The sequence below is a fragment of the Natator depressus genome, chromosome 10 (assembly GCF_965152275.1).
Source record: "Natator depressus isolate rNatDep1 chromosome 10, rNatDep2.hap1, whole genome shotgun sequence".
Classification (NCBI taxonomy): Eukaryota; Metazoa; Chordata; order Testudines; family Cheloniidae; genus Natator; species Natator depressus.
This window is the reverse complement of record NC_134243.1, coordinates 56,642,489-56,662,539: the sequence shown is the minus strand read 5'-3', so window position 1 is coordinate 56,662,539 and position 20,051 is coordinate 56,642,489. Positions and strand designations below refer to the sequence as shown.

The 20,051-nt window shown below is 41.3% G+C and overlaps 1 long non-coding RNA gene across 2 annotated transcripts in view; it reads left to right on the top strand.

The window, feature by feature from the left end:
* The first annotated feature begins 515 nt into the window (after positions 1–515).
* The window catches only part of LOC141994523 (uncharacterized), an 83,854-nt gene continuing 64,318 nt past the window's right edge, over positions 516–20,051 (top strand). Inside the window, exons 1-2 of one of the 2 annotated variants that reach the window (XR_012641154.1) lie at positions 516–729; positions 8,785–8,842. This is a non-coding gene — a long non-coding RNA (uncharacterized LOC141994523). Of the gene's footprint in view, positions 730–7,930; positions 8,232–8,784; positions 8,843–20,051 lie in introns of those variants that run through there. The other variant, XR_012641153.1, reaches the window with a different exon arrangement.

The window sequence follows — 20,051 nt, the reverse complement described above, 5'->3', positions numbered from 1 at the left end:
TTGGTTTCAAGAACCTTCAGTATTCTTTCTGCAACGCTGCAAACTGAATAATTGATTTGGAAAATGATCTGTGTCAGGGAGTGGCATGAGTTTACAGGTAATCCATAGCCTTTTCCTGCAGACTATAGCAACATTGATTTCTCATTCTCTTGAGAAAAACAATGGGCATTCCTTTATGGACATTTTAAGAAAGCTTCTCTTTGTGTTAATTAGAGTATATGCCTCTGCCCCAAATACATTTTTCTTGCTGAATTTAGGCATAATGAGTGAAAGCAATGGATAATGTTTTGCAAATTAAACCAAAGTGCAACTATTACTACAGGATTTCTACTTTTCTACAAGTACTCCTTTTCTTTTTGCGAATACAGACTAACATGGCTGCTACTCTGAAACCTACTTTTGTTTGCTTTCCCCTATCCTTGGGGATAAAATTCCTTGGTAGCTAGAGTCCAATACCTGCGATAGCAGGCCAAAGCAAGAAACAAAGGAAGAGATTCCTTTAAAGAAGCTGGTGAACACAGATATATTTTTCATCGTAACACTCATTCAAAGGAACCTGTGAGGTTATAAATGTTCAGTTACTGCACTGCAGAGGGTTCACTAGGTCTGCTATTTTGTGATGGAAGATACAGCAAGCTATGCTGAGTCACAACACTTCTGGAAACGAGTGAGTGTGGAAAGGCTGGTCTGATGGGAGACAGCGTGATTGATATTGCCACTTAACATAAGGTAAGGAGCTAAAAGGAAAGTAGAGGGGGGGGGTGGGGGGGTGGGAGGTGGAACTTCAGTGAGGGCAAAACTCTACAGGGAAGTACTTCTTTCTTACCTCCTTTGTCAAGCGATTTTGCCTGTTACCTACGTAGATATAACAGGACTGTTAACAGGGGACTGAGAATCTGCTGCTGTGGTGGGTGTGGCAAACTCTATACAACATTGAAAACTTTTGTAATAAAAGAGAATGCTTTTATACGAGTATGTGGCTGTGCTTGGAAAATGGATCTCCTTGGTAAGTCGTGAGCCCTTAATTTTAATTTGGATGCAGATCTTATTTGTATGAAGTACACTGGTTTATTGACTTATAGCTAAATAGAGAGACAGAGGACAAGATCCTCAGCTGGTATAAATTAGCACCATTTCATTGACTTCCCTGATTTACACCAGCATTTTTTTTTAAATTGAAAAAGCTCTAAATCATACAAGATCCAGAAAAGCCTTGGGTACACTTTTCAAAAAAGACCTAGTGACTTAATCTAAGCCCCCCATTTTCAAAAGTGATTTATGCACTTAAGGCCCAGATTTTAAAAGGTATTTAGGCACCTAATTCCCAGTGAGTTTTTGAACCATTGACCTTTTCTACACTAGGAAAATCAGACACAAAAATCACCACTAATGCACATCCACTGGTTGAAGCTGTAGTTTGGTGAGAGCAAAGTTGTTTTGTTGGTTTTTTTACAGCTGTGTTGTCTGATGAGTAAGGACAGGCATCATAGTGTAAAAAACGTATATGCTTCCTCTATGCTATAGATTCCACCATTGCTACCACCGGAAAGCTGCACGAAGGGAAAATTATTTGGATTTGTGAGGGTAAATGGTGCGTGCTTTGCCTTTCGAACATCTGTGAACTGTTCCACTGAATTTAATAGGTCTGCAACTAGTGCTAACTGCACACACATAAGAGGATGGGAATTAAATATTGGGTTCCATTATTTTTTCCCCACCTTCCATCTTTTACCTGTTATAAGGAACTGAGGTCTAATAGATTAGGGAGACAAAGTGGAAGGAAAACCATGTTATTCTATATTATTTGTTTCAGGTAGCAACAACAATGTACTAGACATCCAGGCATCCCAAGTGACTAGGTGTGTTACGCACATACCATTTGGGTTGTCAGAGCATGATAGCAGCAGGGTTGTTACTGTTGCTATTACAAACTAGTTTACCACACAATTTACCAAACAGCATTCCTGTCAGCACACTGAGCAGTCACAATATGTAGCCTCTGGCATTCCAGAAGATCACATATATTTTAAGTTTTTTAAGCTTCCACAGCTTCATTAAAAAAAAAAAAAAAAGACTTTCAGATCCAGGGCTACTTTTCATGTTTTCCATAATTTTGTTCCTGTGCTGTTTGCTATTTATCCAAGACATTTGACTTTATGCTTCAACTTTGCCCTTTTCCATATCAACTTTGTTTCCTACTTGATCCTGCAATAATGTCACTGAACAAGAGACTGACCTCCAGGATTATGGGGACTTCTCTGCAATATCAAGCCGGAAAAGAGTGTGGTTAGACGAGAGCTTTTATTTAAACACACACCCCTGAAATAATTATAGAGACAAGCCAGAAAGTTATAAGCAGAGGAGCTGCTTTCTGTTTGAATGACTGCTCCCCCCCAAGGCTCCAGTCCTGAAAGTTGCTCTGTGATGGCACATCCCTACATCTGTGCAGAATCCCTTTTGGGCTACACCAGGGAGCAGGGGCCTGCCTAGGAGCTCAAGTTTGCTCCACTGGGCAGGTCTGTCTTGAAAACTTAATTAAGTCCCAGCTCTCATGAATATTATAAATTGTCCTGTAGAACTGAGACCCTGTGAATTTGATAATTAAAAGTCAGCATTTTATTTTGAAGAAAAACCAATGAGTAGCCAACAGGCTGAGGTCAGTGAATTTTCGGAGGTCATTGAACCATGGTATAAATTGGTCAAATGTTAGTGGTGGTCAGAGAGAGGATCTTAGGAAACCCACAAGTTGTACCTGGGACTATTTATTACTTCCTTATATCTCGAGAGTTACAGACATCAATAATTAAAAGGCCAGTTGTTAGACTATTAAACTTTTTCCTACTTTCTATCTGGAAAAAAACACTTGGAGTCACTGATGAGATTTAGCCCAATAAAATGTACTGTGTTTAGTGCTGAAAACAGGACATTTGTACCATGATAAAACAGAAACTTATGACATTCAAGTCAATGCAATGCTCCTTTTACTTACTGCACACTGCTAAAGGGAATGGTTTGTGAAGTTTAAATGAGCAGGAGTGGCATTGTTTACTGGAAAGACAGACACAAGACAGCAAAGTGGGGCGGGGACTGTCATTTGTGCAGTACCTAGCACAATAAGGTCCTGGTCCATGGTCCTAGGCGCTACCACAATACAAATAAATAAAAAATGAATTAATGCAGGACAAACTGAGAAACTTCTGAACTCCAGCCTTACAATATCATAGCAACCAATGAGGAAAAGAGTTTCAAATGAGGAAAGATTCGGAACTTGTTGCCATGGGCTGTTGTGAAAGACAAAAGTATAACTAGGTTAAAAAAAAGAATCAGATAAGTTCTCGAAGGATAGATCCACCAATGACTATGAGCCAGGTTAGTCAGGGATGCAAACCCCAAGCTTCAGGTGGCCCTAAATCTCTGACTGCCAGAATCTTGGACTGGACAACAGGGGATGGGTCACTTGAAATGGTTCCGTTCTGTTCATTCTCGCTGAAGAATCTGGCACTTCCCATTGTCAGAGACAGGATAGTGGCCTAGATAAACCATTGGTCTGACCCAGTATGGCTGTTATGTTTTTAAGATTTCAAATCGAAGAAACTCTTGGAAGCCACTGAAATACCTTGAAATAATCATATGCAGCTATGTGCTGAAAATGATATAACTGTGACTGTTTAATACACTACACACATCATACAAAATCAAGAGCCCAACCCTAGATAAGTAAGGAACAAGTAGAGGTTTATTAACTTGAGAACGCCTGTGGGCTAAGTGCGTGAAACATTAGCATCAAAAAGACATCTAAAATATGAGGAACTGATTTGCGTCAGAACGTGAATTATTTATGTGTGAGATGAACTTTTGTTATTGCACATATGTGAATTAAATGGGTTTTAGGTGTTATTTAACTACCCTGCTTAAAATCTGCCTACCCCTACACTCTATTATCCATCTTTTTTATGATTCACAGATATCAGCAGTCCTTATTCAAGCACCACACCTAGTGCAGAAGCCACTACAATGACAGATTCAACACCTCAGCCCTTGTGAATCTCATAACTAAATAGATGAAATACAATGAAAAAACGGATGACATGGATTGTTATCCAGGGCAGGAAAAGAAAGTGTGGGAAAGTAACGACGTTCTTACTAATTAAACTGCTGAATCAGCACGATGCTAATCGAAGAACAACAATGCACTGAAGGTGCTACTATAAGAACTTCCGTTTCTTTTTATGATTGCTGCAGGAATTTTCTGTTTAACTGAGTTGAGTCCTGTATTATTTTTAGCCTTGTACCTTCAGGTGGAACTTTCTGGGTCCCATCCTTCACTGCACTGAAGTTAACAGCAAAACTCCTATTGACTTCAATGAGAGCAGGATTGGCCCTCTGATGCAAATCTTTGAAAACTGACCTCAGATAGATACAGCAGCAAAACAGGATTAGATACAGCAACAAAAGGGGGAGACCAGGAAATTATGGTTAATTACTAGGTGTACAATGAAAACACAGACCATCTCCAGCTGTTACTGTCTTTTGAAAAGTACACTATCAAATTTAGGGTCTAAATTATTTCATACTGTACTTTAGAAAATCCAGAAATTCTTCTGAATTTCAAATATCTATTGCTGTAGTGTTTATAACTCCTTCTTTCATTTCAGTATTATTGGCTCTTAAAGATAGGTCGTCACAATAGTCAGTTTGTTTTTTTAATGTTAAAAATGGTATCTGTGTGTTCTGTCTGTATTGGCAACTACAAAAGCCATCTTTGCATTGCTCCTTCTTTAGCCCCACACAGAGTGGAGTTTGGCTGGTGCAGAGGATTTGGCCCCCATTGAGGATTTGCAGCACTGATTTGCATGTGGACACTGAGGGCACAATCCTGGCTCCACTGAAGACAATGGCAAAATCCCCATTGATGTCAGTGAGGCCAAGATTTCACCCTGAATGCTTTTTGTGCATGCAACTCAAGCGAAAATGGAATTGTTTGCAAATTTGTGTGTGCACTTTAAAAACAACTGAATCTACTTATATAGCTCAGCAGTATGCTGGGTGTTTATGTTATCTTGTAAATTGCTGTATATTTTGTAAACTAGTAAAGATATTTCTATTCTATTTGAGTGTTTATCCCAGGTTATAGGTTCTAATGCCCAGGTTTCAATAATTTAATTCTGAAGTATGGGAAACATATTGTATTCATTATAAACATCTGCACTCCTCTATTAAAGGGCACTTACATCTAAAAAGAGCTGTCTGAAATCCTATCACACATGTCCAGTTCAATGGCTTTGAATGTTGTTTACACACAGTGGATTACATCCTTAATTTAAAACAGGGAAGTGGAAGGCATGCATGGGTAAGGGTGCATGAACTTTTGTGTTCTAACAATGCTTTGGGGCCCGATTTTTAAACTGGGAGGAACCCGCAGTTACCTGTAAAAACACGTGCTGTGATCTGCCATAATGACTGCTATTGTATTTGCAAATTGGATATTTGTGTACCGAAAAAGAAATACCAAATTGGCCACTTGCATATGCAAATCTCCTATATGCAGATACAAAATTTGTGACCAATGTGCACATATTTGGTATGTGACTGCACTCACATTATTTGTGTACCAATTCTGGTGTCTCAGGTTTTCAAAATCAAATTTTTTACATGATTTGTTAACAAAGATGAAAATGCCTTTTTATTCCGGCTTTCTGTACCTTCATCAGAAATTTTCATTATTTTCCTCACTAGGGAATCAGGCCATTCCCTAGATACAATACTTTCCCCCTGACCCCCCTTCCCAAATCCATCAATCCATTTACTTCCATCCCTATCTTAGGCCACCATGCTAGCCCAACACCCCCCATCTACTTAAAACAATTTGGGGTCTGATCCAAAGCCCACTGATGTCAGTGTTGTCATTCCATTGCCCATGTGGGGCCTATAGCTCAAGGAAGGCAAAGGCTGCAATGTACAACTAGGCCCTGTGTCAGGGTTCCCATACAAATTGGGAAGGGCTAATGAATGCTTTTATTTTTAGTGAAGATTTCAGTTTAACAAAAACTGCCACAGATATGAACCTTTCAAAGACTGTAATAGTTTGTGCTGAAAACGGCAAGAAACAAAGTAATGATTTGGGGTTTTATTTTAAATTTTTTTCCATGTGGGAATAATAGGCTGTATGGTAATGAGCTCGCTTGTGTTGAAGGAGCCATTACAAAGTGCCTTGTAAATCTGCAAATACACTTGTTGAAAATGCATACAATTCTCAATAGTCTGTATGTTGACTGTAGGTATATACATGCCCATTTTCCCACTGAACAATCTTGTAGTGAACTAGAAATAAGCATAATTTAATCAGAATATCTTTACAACAATCACAGCATCGCCACAGCAACTTCCCATTCAAAACAATTACCTTTATAAAAACCCATAATAGGGGCTCTGAAAAGCATGTTAAATAATATCATTCAGTAATTTTGTTCCCCCTCAGGACAGTTTATGTTTAAAGTAGAACCCGTTCTTTAAGCCCACAATATTTCTAAAGCTTTTATCGCTACCCTCATTCTGTCTTCCAAAAAGGTATTTCCCTGGAAACCTGTTTAGTCATAAATACCACAGAAAAAGCAAGCAGTGTAAAAATGATTGGAAGGATTCAGCTCTCATATTTTTCTAATTAAAAACACTTGTGAGCTGCTTAAGGAAAATTCATAATAAATCTCAGATGATAGAGCTTCTTCGGACAGGAGAGAACTTCAAAGATGGGCAATTCAAAGGGAGAACAAGGCATCACATATGGAACTTAAACCACAGCAGGGTCACAAACTGACCTGCTATAGGCCTGAATGTATTCTCATTAAAGTCAATAGGAAAATTCCCATTGAGTTCAATGTGCTTTGGATCAGGCCCTATGAAAAAATGTCACTCTCTTACTTTAATGGTTCTATTCCCAATAGGCCTTGGGCACAGGGCTCACGCAAAATCCTATGTACCACTTAAATCCTAAAAATGGGTCTTAATTGGTGATTTAAATGTTGCATAGACTCTTCTGTGGAGTAAATCCCATTCTGGGTGTATTCAGGGTCACAGCGCCTTAGATTTTATGTTTCAAGATGGCAGCATCAATACGAGCAGAGTTCTGTTCTGGCTTATGCATCAGCAGAATTGTTAACAAAGCTACGACAGAAGGACAAATTCTGCCTGCAGTTACACACGTGCAATCTCATTTAAGATGATGGGGCCATATCGGTTTAAAAGAGGACAGAACTGGGCCTGTAGAATTTTTGTTTTTGTAGTAGCTGCAGTGATTACACACAAGCCAAAAAGAACCCAGCTTGACTTTCAGCTCCCAGCCCCCGCTACTGCCCCGGCCATTCAAATCCCTGACGGAGCCCGGCCGCCACTACCCCAGGGCTCGGGCAGCAGGACTCAGGTGGGGATTTAAAGGGCTCGGGGCTCCAGCAGCCACTATCACAGCGGAGCCCCAGGCCCTTTAAAGCTCTGCCAGAGCCCAGAGCCCTGGGGTAGCGGTGGCAGCTGGGAGTCCCCAGGGCTCCTCAGTGATTTAAAGGGCCTGGGGCTCTGTTGAGGTAGCGGCAGCTGGAGCCCTAGGCCCAGTAAATCGTCCCCAAGCCCTGGGGCTCTCAGCTGCCTCTGCAGCTGGTAGCTCAGGGGTGATTTAAAGGGCCTGGGGCTCCCAGCTGCCACTACCACAGCTGAAACCCTGGGCCCTTTAAATCAAGATTTAAAGGGCCCAGGGATTTAAGGCCCTGCCTCTTCCGGTTGAGGCCACACCTATTCCGGTTGAGGCCATGCCCCCTACTCAGGACTCCGGGGTACTGGCAAGTCCTTTAACTTACTTTCACCCCTGCCTTTGCTTAAGGATTGAAGGACTTTGCTCTCTTTGAAAGTGCTGCGTGTGAAAAACCTGCACAGCAGCAGTTTTAAGATTAAAAGGAGATAGAAAACTAGACTAAAATAAAAGAAATGGTTGGCATAACACAGCTGACCTAGCACTTTGCAAAATCTCAGGCTTAGCTTGATTGAGGAGGAAGATTTTCCTTGCTTATCTGGAGACAGCAAGGCACTTCTCCATCCTCCCTGGTCAGTGCAACAGCTTTGTGCTGCTGTTTGCACAGAGATCTCTCTCTTGTTCACCCTATGGGCCTTCTTATTAGCCCCCTCAATCGAAGGCAATATCCTCTGTTTTCCAAGACAGCTCTCTGGGGATCAAACACACAACAGAGGTTAGTGCCTTCTCTAGGAGAGTCTGTCTACTCGCAGTTGTTCGCAAACGTTATTGCTTCACGTACTGCCTTCTTAAAACCATGCTGTGACGTGAATGGCTGGAACAGCAAGCTCACTCGTGCGCTGCTTCTGGGACATGTAACTACAGTTTGGGAACCCAGAAAGGGTGAAGGTCCTTTGACGATGATTAAGCTTTCAATACCTAACTATCAAACGCAAAGTACAATCTTTCACAAATCATTTGGCCTGACTATATTCCGTTTACATAGGCCTCAATGTTTTTTGTAATCAATTATCCCTTGCCTTGAACTATAAATTATTGACATACACCAGATTCCCATAGACCACTGGTGTATTCTGGTACAATAGACTTATGATCTAAAATACCTTTGCCTATAGTTCCTGGGAAGCCATTGTTTTCAAATTACTTTTCCTATGTAGTTAGATATGAGAGGATTTAAAGCTTTGCAATACTTTGTCTAAGCACGAGTGCTTCTCTGGTCTATTAGTCGTGTCTCAGTGGTTAAATGCAATTGTGATTTTTTCCCCCAGGTATCTTGGCAAATGTAAGACAGATAATGCTCTCACGGAAATCTTCTCAACCTCGTCAGTAAGTGAACATATTTTTATTTTATTTTATTCAAGAAATGAGAAGAATGGTTGTATTTTGTTTCTCTCTAATGCTAGGAGACGAGCATGGTTTTTACTCCTCACATTTTTCCCTCCATCACGGATTTTCTCAAGTTAATTTCTCAGTTTACATGTAGATATAACACGCTCCTCTTGTACATGAAAATATTCAAAAAAATCTACTTGCTTCTACTCCTGAATGACTGTCTGACCGACTATTGACCACTATCTGAATAGGTCAGCGTGGCAGAGGATGTTATGGATGATGGACTACATACATCTGAGAAAGAAAAATGTGCAAACATGTAGGAGAGTCTTTTGATGATTGACCTTAAATTCTCCCTTAATTTGTTATATAGGTTTCTGTTAGTGCTGCAGCACAAATACAAAAAAGGTGGAGATTAACCCTCATGGAAGTCTTTCTACTGATTTCAGCAGGCTCTGATCTGGCACGCAATACACTTCTGAGGTAACTAATGACAGTAGGGGGCATACACATGTAACTTGTCATATTACATGTGCTAAAACAGTGGTTCTTAACCTTTCCAGACTACTGTACCCCTTTCAGGAGTGTGATCTGTCTTGAGTACCCCCAAGTTTCACCTTACTTAAAAACTATTTGCTTACAAAATCCAACATAAAAATACAAAAGTGTCACACTATTACTGGCAAATTGCTTCCGTTCTCATTTTTATCATATAATTATAAAATAAATAATTTGGAATAAAAATATTGTACTTACATTTCAGTGCATAGTATATAGAGTCATTGTATGAAATTGTAGTTTGTACTGACTATGTAGCCATTGTAAAACTAGGCAAATATCTAGATGAGTTGATGTACCCACTGGAAGGCCTCTGCAAACCCCCAGGGGTACATGTACCCCGGCTGAGAACCACTGTCCTAAAAGAGGCCAATCCTGACCTTCTAAGAGCCTGAGGAAGAGCAGGGGGTGACAGCCTCTGAGTAAGTGGAGGACAAGTAAATGTTCCAATGAGAAGCCTGGAGTTCTGAGCCTGGGACAGTTAGAATGCCCAGGAGAGGCTGCGGAGTCTGGAGAAGGCTATGCTTACAAAGGATAGTGAGGGGAGTAAGAGAGGAAAACAGAATAGGGGAATAAGAGCAAGAAAGACTTGAGTTTTTTCTGCTTTCGACGGCTCCAGCAGCAGGTAAGATTTCTGGGACTTTCACTTTCCTCTTTTCTTGTTCTCACCATCATTCTGAGAACAGGCAGAGTAATATAATTTTAAAATCAGTCTAAACTTCATCTCTGTGGCCCATTGATCATGTTGCTGCATAGGCTATTTGGCCTATTTAATGCTTTTGCAATGTTTGCAGGATCAACAAATATATTAAAATAAACATTTTTTCCAGGTCAAAATTTATTTGCACAAGAGCAGGAAACTATACTTTTGTATTTTTGTATACTTTTGTAAACTATACTCAGTGTATTAAGTTGCAGATGCTGAATATTAATTTTTGACTACAGAATGCTACCAGCAGTCTGCTGACAGCCATCTGTCTGGATCTAACCTCTGCCTTCTGTTTAGCTTAGTGGAAGGCAAACTGTTGACAGAAACCATTCTTGACAGCTAAAATGAAAAACTAGCAATGAAAGGGTTTCTACTAGCTTAGGCTTTAAAATGCCTATTTACTCCTTCAATTTATTTTTCTATTTACTAAAATTAATACCATTTACATCTCATTTTAGATGTAGGTAAGGTCATATTGTAAATGGTTTTACATCTCATTTTAGATGTAAATGCATTTTAAAAGGTGTTAGCTATTTGTTCGTTAAGGGCTCAAACCAAAGCATATTTGAAGTCCATGAGAATCTTTCCATTGACTGCAAATGGCTTTTGATGTGTGTGTATGAACACATGCACATGCCTTATTATTCTATTACGTTACAATAGAGAAATCAGTCAGTTTATTCATGAGAAATTATTTCTGCTCACACTCATCAGAACAGGCATCTAGGTCTAATTTTGCAATGTTTATAATTAGGGTTATTATGGTAGGTATCCATGATTTGCTATCTTAGTATCATTTTGTTAATTGATTCTTCTCTTTTTAAAGAAAAGAAACTGGGAAAATCAACACACAATATCAGAAACCATCCAAGAAGGCAGGGTCTTGATTCGAGTTGGTCAGAAAATGGTTTGCTTGTTTAAGAAAATTATTGACTTTTTGTTGAAAAAACAGATACCAAAATTTTTGTTTTCTTTAAATAAAAGTCAAATTTTTCTGCAGAAATCAGACACTTTCCAGGAAAAGTTTTCATATAGCAGCAAACACAATTTTCTGTCAAAAAGTAGTTTTGATGGAAAATTTTCAACCAGCCCTAACATTAGTTTTCCAAATTCCAAACCGGGGTAATTCAGCTTCTATTTTACATTAACCACCAATGTTTGGGAGGTTTCAGGTAATAGGTTCTGATTTGGACTCATCTTTCTCTGAGATTTTATCTGAGTGAGACCGCATAGCAACTATCATTGAAGGGCATAGCAGCTATCATGATAGTATCAGACTAGTGTGGCCACAAAAAGTCAACACAACAATATTCCCCTTCCAGCTATGCCAGCATGTTCAAGCTTAATGTTATCACTGGAATATAAAAAGAAAAAGTGTGAAGATGCTGATGTGTTTGAAAGGCTTTTTGGGGTTGGGGGGCAGTAAAACTAAGTTGAAGAAATGGGTTTCCATTCAAAAGACATGTGAAGAGTCAAGAATGTTATGGTTGCATGACTAAGCACTCAACACTCAGGAAACACTAAAGGTAAGATTGCCTGCACAATCTTTTGTGCATACACATTATGACACAGTGCTAAATGTCATAGTCAAATCCTATTTCTCAAACACACACAATACAAGATCTTATAATAACAAATGCTGCTACAATTGATCTAATCACCATCTGCTTGCAAATATTTGTGAGTAATATAATAGGATAACAACTATATTCTTGGCTCTGTAAGCACCTCTAGTATTCTGAGGTGCTTCAGAGAGACAAATTGTTTATGGATCTAGAAGAATCATAATGATGGTTTATGGGCATGTGTTTAAGAAGGCCAGATTTGATTATCTGGACTTTCCTCATTATGTCTAACACAGCAACATAAATCTCCCCATAGCAGTACTACCTCCACTCAGTCTTGTGTCATTCTATGTATGTATTTTGATGATATGAGGGAGAGATGGCTGCTGTGCCCTTCAGTGGTCTCACTCAAATTCCTCTGGCTTTAATTAAATTGTTCATGGTTCATTACTTTCACTTTAGATGAGTTTTCTGTGCAAACAATTGGGGGGGATTTTCAATGTTATCAGGAGACTGTGCTCAACCATCTGCTCCTGGGATTTGTGGACTTTTTTTTTTGCTGTTAAAGAGCTGACATATCTGTAGTCCAGTCTTTACTAATACCTATCTTATTCATTTCTTTCCTTTGAGTGCTAGGCTTCTTTTCATAGCTGTACAGAAGCTCTGAAATAGACTATGGAGAAAAACAACAACCTTCCCATAGACCATCAAAACTTTCATCAGAAATAAATCCCCTTTTTGTCCAAGGTCACTGAGCCGGTGATAACAATTCCAGCAACTTCCCTTGTTGCTGAAACTATTGAAAAATTGGAGAGGGTTCAAAGAGCCACAAGAATGATAAAAGGATTGGAAAATATGCCTTATAGTGACAGACTCAAGGAACTACCTCTGTTTAACTTAGCAAGTACAAGCTTAAGGAGTGAATTGATTGCAGACTATATATACCCATGTGGGGAACGAAATTTGATAATACAAGACTCTTCAATCTAGCAGACAAAGGTCTGATAAGATTTAATGGCTGGAAATTGAAACTAGACAAACAGACTAAAACTGGGGGTGTTGGCCTAACAGGCGGTTGCAAGTCTATTAGGGGGCCACAGTATTGACACCCTTACTTCTGCTCTGCTGCTGGCAGTGGTGCTGACTGGCTGGGTGGAAGGAGAGTGGCAGCTGCTGGCCATGCGCCCAGGTCTGAAGGCAGCACTGCCACCACCAGCAGCACAGAAGTAAGAGTAGCAATACTGTGCCACCCTTACTTCTCTGCTGCTCTCAGCTCTGCCTTCAAAGTTGGGCAGCCAAAGACCATATTTCATGGAGGAGACCATACTTGATGGGGGAGACCATATTTCACAGACTGAGACATGATTTTCACAGCTGTGAATTTGGCAGACACCTCATCTATGACTATTAACTTTGTGAATGGTAGAGGCATTTCTTCATGCTGCAATGCAGAGTGGATCATGGAAGGTCACCTCTTCTCATTGCGGTTCTTTTATAGATGACCCCCTATTAGCCAGCCAACCCCAGCCCGTGAAACAACACTGGGAATTAACCAAGGCAGCCTCCATAATTAAGGAGGGTTGCCATTGGCTGGAACCACCAGAGCCTACCCAGGGAAGTGACTCCCTCTCTCCACCTGAGTCCTGCCCCACACTATGGGCTGGCTGTCAAGGACCAGCTGTCAAACAAATGAAGGAAAGAGTTCACTAACTGAATTACTGAGTATAGGAGAACACATTAGGAAGGGACAATCAAAAATGGTAAATCTAATTCAGAAGACCAGGAAAGCCATACTAGAAACAGTTGTTAACTGCAACATCATTTTGTCTGGAATGACAAAGCAAAAGTTTGGATCTATATGGAGATGCTGTCTTACACTAGCAAACTGAGTTCTCCTACCAGTTAAGGGGCTATACTCCAGGCAATGGACTCCTAATAAACTTTAATGGAAAATATTCACATGCATTGAATGGGAGAGAGAACCTTTAGGTGTTTTACTGACAAATCTTTAAACCCTCTCTCTGTTACTACTATGTACTAAAAAGGTACTAGGTACTATTAAAAGAGATGATACATTATTTACTAGCATTATAAACACTAGCCTGTGCTGTTGCTTTTTTGTTTTCCTTTTGTTTTAATTTTCTACAGAGATTGTTCTTTTATTCATAACTTTTCAAGACTGTTTTTACATATTCTACTAGTTTTATAACTAGCCATTTTTTACACATTCTCCTCTCACAGACACTCAGTTTACAGCTCAGTTTCATGAACTGACAGCAGCTTTCACGTATTTCCCAATTATAAATGCAAAATATTTCTAAAAATCCAAGACTCTCCCTGATAAAATAGCCTGGAATAACCTTGCTGAAAAGAACGAGTTTTCAGGATTATGGTCTCAAATCAGCACATATTGTTCACTTTAATAAGTTTCATGGCAAGTAAAATCCCTTTTGTAAGATATAGCTGAATGTTCCATTATGTTCCCCAGGCAAGACTGATTTTTGAGAATTTGATTGACTTTTTCCAAGACAATTAAACATTGATCAGTTTGCATCAGTAGGTCCTAGAGACAAGGCAAAAATAAAAAGAAGCTGCACTGTGGCTGTACTTTGATGAAGTCACATACATAGAACACATGATTTTACATTTGGGCCATGCGCTGATGACCAGAATGGCTGAAGGAACCACTTTGTAGTTCTCATTCCCAACACTGCTGCACAAGGCTTGATTTGCCATTGCCTCTCACCATTTATATTTGTGCAATATGAATACAGAGTAGTTGGGGGATGCCACCAGATCAGAAAGGCAGCATTTTATAGTCACTTCGCACAGGTGTAAATGACTAGGCAAGGCTCAAGGCAGCAGAGAATCTGGCTCACAACTCATTTAATGCAATATAATCCACACACCCACGTGCCAGACATTCTGCCTACATCAAAATCCCTCTAAAAAAGAATAAATCTGTCACTCTCCTTTTCATGAGTTTTTGTAATGAACTAATGCCCATTAATAATAGGCAGTTTCCTTCGGTCTCTGGGACAATAAGTACAGTGGGAGAGAGCCAAAGACTTAGGAGTTTGTTTATGTAATGTGTTGGTATCCTATATCAATAATAAGCAGAGATCTATATTTTCACTTTGCATGTGGGCTGATGAACAATGAAAGGGAAAAATTATTGTGTGTTTTTCACACTTCGAATTATTCTTTACTGTAGTTAACACACAGCAGACATCATTATAGACACATCACTGCTACAGGAAACATGAATCCACCCACTTTAGGCTCAGATTCTTGGCCCCTCCCCCCAGTTTCTATTGGACAGACACCATGGTGCTGCTCAAAACTCCACCAGCTACAACAATCGCCCTGGGACTGTCCCCCAACTAAAAATAGCCAGAGCACCTTCCCACTGCCACAGTGCAGAGAATGTGAGGGAAAGGCACAGAATTGGCTACACTGGCTCTGAACTTATGGCTTGCTCTCAAACACCAGGCAGTACTTATAGGTGTAGTCACAGCAATCACAGATACCCATATTTCCCATACGACATGCCCGGCTGTGCTGGGTAAACAGGATAGCATAGCTTTCAGAGCAGAACACAAGGCTAGACTATTAGAAAATGAAAGTAATGTTCTATTATTTCATAAGAGAATCCTTAATCCTTTCTGATGTCCATTCCAAACAATAATTTAAAGCAAACATATGATTTTCAGATTAATATCTTGGACACTCTAAGGAAAACAATTTTCACCTGTAATAGACAAGCTGAACTCTAGGTCTTCGGCTAATCAGATGGCTGCTCTTACTCTATCCCTTGCCTGGCTTGAATACCAAAGACTCTCAAATTTGTGGAGGCAGACAGTTCAATCAATTTAAGCCAGAGTTGTGCTCTACAGTTTTCCTATCAAGGTTTGCAACAGCAAAGACCAACAGATTTTTATGCTTCTTAAATTCACACACTAATTGTGTGTGTGTGTGTGTGTGTGTGTGTGTGTGTGTGTGAGAGAGAGAGAGTGAGTATGAGAGAGAGAGGAAGTAGGGCAATCGGCTAGTTATCTTAGGTGCCTGTACATGAATCCAAGAGGTCTGGGGAACATGCAGGAAGAATTGGAAGTCCTGGCACAGCCAAGGAACTATGATGTGATTGGAGTAACAGAAACTTGGTGGGGTAACTCACATGACTGGAGCACTGTCATGGATGAGTATAACCTGTTCAGGAAGGACAGGCAGGGGAGAAAAGGTGGAGGAGTTGCATTGTATGTAAGAGAGCGGTATGACTGTTCATGGCTCCAGTATGAAACTGGAGAAAAGCCTGTTGAGAGTCTTTGGGTTAAGTTTAGAGGCAAGAGCAACAAGGGTGATGTCGTGGTGGGCATCTGCTATAGGCCACCAGACCAGGAGGAAGAGGTAGACGAAGCTTTCTTCGGACAACTAACAGAAGTTTCCAGATCACTGGCCCTGGTTCTCGTGGGAGACTGACATCTGCTGGGAGCAATACAGCAGTGCACAGACAATCCAGGAAGTTTTTGGAGAGTGTTGGGGACAACTTCCTGGTGCAAGTGCTGGAGGAACCAATTAGGGGCAGTGCTCCTCTTGACCTATTGCTCACAACAGGGAAGAATTGGTAGGGGAAGTAGAAGTGGGTGGCAACCTGGGCAACAGTGACCATGAGATGGTCGAGTTCAGGATCCTGAGAAAAGGAAGAAAGGAGAGCAGCAGACCCTGAATATGGACCCTGAACTTCAGAAAAACAGATTTTGACTCCCTCAGGGAACTGATGGGTAGGATTCCTTGGGAAACTAATACGAGGGGGAAAGGAGTCCAGAAGAGCTGGCTGTATTTTAAAGAAGTCTTATTGAGGGTGCAGGAAAACAACATCCCAATGTGCAGAAAATAGCAAATATGGCAGGCAACCAGCTTGGCTTAACAGAGAAATCTTTGGTGAGCTTAAACACAAAAAGGAAGCTTACAAGACGTGGAAACTTGGACAGATGACTAGGGAGGAATACAAAATATTGCTCGAGCATGCAGGGGTGTAATCAGGAATGCCAAAGCACAATTGGAGTTGCAGCTAGCAAGGGATTTGAAGGGTAACAAGAAGGGCTTCTACAGATATGTTAGCAACAAAAAGGTGATCAGGGAAAGTGTGGAACTCTTACTGAATGGCGGAGGCAACCTAGTGACAGAGGATGTGGAAAAAGCTGAAGTACTCAATGCTTTTTTTGCCTCCGTCTTCACAGACAAGGTCAGCTCCCAGACTGCTGCACTGGGCAGCACAGTGTGGGGAGGAGGTGAGCAGCCTTCAGTGGTGAAAGAACAGGTTAAGGACTATTTAGAAAAACTGGACACACACAAGCCCATGGGTCCAGATGCAATGCATCTGAGGGTTCTGAGGGGGTTGGCTGATGTGATTGCAGAGCCATTGGCCATTATCTTTGAAAACTTGTGGTGATCGGGGGAGATCCCGGATAATTGGAAAAAGGCAAATATAGTGCCCATCTTTAAAAAGGGAAGAAGGAGAATCTGGGGAACTACAGCCTTACCTCAGTCCCTGGAAAAATCATGGAGCAGGTCCTCAAGGAATCCATTTTGAAGCGCTTGGAGGAGAGGAAGGTGATCAGGAATAGTCAACATGGATTCACCAAGGGCAAGTCATGCCTGACCAATCTAATTGCCCTCTATGATAAGCTAACTGGCTCTGTGGATTTGGGGAAAGCAGTGGATGTGATATATCTTGACTTTAGCAAAGATTTTGATACGGTCTCCCACAGTATTTGTTGGGATATGTAAGGGTTAAGCAGAGACCTGGGAAACCGCTGGTGTGCTGATATGGTATTAGGGAGTAAAGTTACAGGTAGGCACCATTTCTTTGCTTGATAGATAAGTGTCATCCCTCGCCCTCCCCTTCAGTTTGTTGAGGATAGATAAGCTCACAGCTGCATAAGGAATGTCGGGATCTAAAAGATACTTTTTGCATACAGCAGTATTATCTCCCCCTCCCTTCCTTTCCCAGCTACATAAATGAGCTCGGGGTCATGGCCCCTTCCTCCCTCCCCTGAGAACTGCAGCAGCAGATTGCTGCAAAGAAATGTATTTTTAAGGTAAAAATACCTGTGTGATATGCATAATGCTGTGCACAATAGGTAGGGTGGGTTTACTAACAGAATGGGTGTTTTTATTACCTAATAAGGGTTTTTGGGGTGTTGTAACAGATGTAGGCATGCACATACTAACTTAGACAAAAAGAGTGTGCTGTAACTAATTTGGTGCTTACTGGACAATTGGGTCCAGGGGAACAAGTATCGCAATAAAGAAACCCATACTCAAAATCTGCCTCTGGGTCAACCTGCTCCTTTTCTTCTAACAGTATTCTTGCCAGCAAGTTAAGAAAGTATGGATTGGATGAATGGACTATAAGGTGGATAGAAAGCTGGCTAGATCATCAGGCTCAATGGGTAGTGATCAAGGTCTCGATGTCTAGCTGGCAGCCAGTATCAAGCGGAGTGCTCCAGGGATTGGTCCTGTGGCCGGTTTTGTTCAACATCTTCATTAATGATCTGGATGATGGGATGGATGCACCCTTAACAAGTTTGTGGATGACACTATGCTGAGGGGAGAGGTAGATAAGATGGAGGGTAGGGATGGGGTCCAGAGTGGGGGATTTGATAGCAGCCTTCAACTACCTGAATGGGGGTTCCAAAGAGGATGGAGCCAGGCTGTTCTCAGTGGTTGCAGATGACAGAACAAGGATCAGTGGTCTCAAGTTGCAGTGGGGGAGGTCTAGGTTGGATATTAGGAAAAACTATTTCACTAGGAGGGTGGTGAAGCACTGGAATGGGTTCCCTAGGGAGGTGGTGGAATCTCCATCCTTAGAGGTTTTTAAGGCCGGGCTTGACAAAACCCTGGCGAGGACGATTTAGTTGGGGTTGGCCCTGCTTTGAGCAGGGGGTTGGACTTGATGACCTCCTGAGATCTCTTCTAACCCTAATCTTCTATGATTCTATATGAGAGAGAGAGGCCTGAAATTCAACAGCCCTTTTTTCATACAGGTTTTATTTATTACAGTTCTGGAATTTACCTTCATAAATGTACTTCCCATTTCTATTTCAGTTATAGCAATACAGCATTACCTGGCAGCAACATGTATTATAGAATATATTAACCTTTCTGAATAATGCTAGTTATCTAACATCACAAATAACAAAAGAAAAAGAAAAAATAATGCAACTCAATGCAATTAAACACTTAAACAGCCTTCATTTCAATTCCACCAAGTATCACGTTAACGCATTGCAAAATATTCACTACAGAACAATTACAGTCACCATAATATGATCCATATACTACAGCGTGTTGAAAAATAAGAGCCATGTTTTCACTGACAGCTTCATGGGTGTAAAAGGTGGGGAGGGTGTAATGAGCCTTCACCCTGCTTGCACCCCAACTCAGAGTCATGGTGCTTGTGCTCATCTGAATGCAAGGAGCACTCTGGGATAATACTGTTAACATGGCTTGCCACCCCAAATGGGGCAGGAGAGGGCCTGGTCAGGGTTCGAGCTCTCATTTTGTACCATGCTAGCAGAGCTGACTGACTGCAGAGTGGAAAATACATTGCATTCCTTGAGCCTCAGGCCCAACCATCTTTACATTCCCTTCTGAGTTGAGGTCAAAGGGAATAAATGTTTGAGTCTTCCTCTATATATATATGGACTGTGGGTTGGTCTGCTTCAGGGGTCAGCAACCTTTCAGAAGTGGTGTGCCGAGTCTTCATTTATTCACTTTAATTTAAGGTTTCGCGTGCCAGTAATACATTTTAACGTTTTTTAGAAGGTCTCTCTCTATAAGTCTATATATTATATAACTGAACTATTGTCGTATGTAAAGTAAACAAGGTTTTCAAAATGTTGAAGAAGCTTCATTTAAAATTAAATTAAAACGCTGATCTTACGCCGCGAGCCCGCTCAGCCCGCTGCCAGCCTGTGGTTCCATTTACCTTGGCCAGCAGCAGGCTGAGCGGAGCCTGTGGCCAGGACCCTGGCTGGCAAGGGGCCAGCAACCAGAATCCCAGACTGGCAGCAGGCTGAGTGGGGCCAGTGGCTGGGACCCCAGACTGGCAGTGGGCTGAGCGGCTCAGCCCGCTGCCACTCAGCCCGTTGCCGGTCTGGGGTTCCGTCTGCTGGCTCCTGCCAGCCAGGGTCCCAGCTGCCGGCCCCACTCAGCCCGCTGCTGGTCTGGGATCCCGGCCCGGCCCATATAGAGTGGGTACCTACCTTCTCCCTGGTTCTAGCCCATTCTCTTCCTCTCTCTCTGCACTGAGCTGAGGGTGGGAGTGCACTGAGCACAGTGCTGGGAGTGAAGGAGCAGGCTGGGG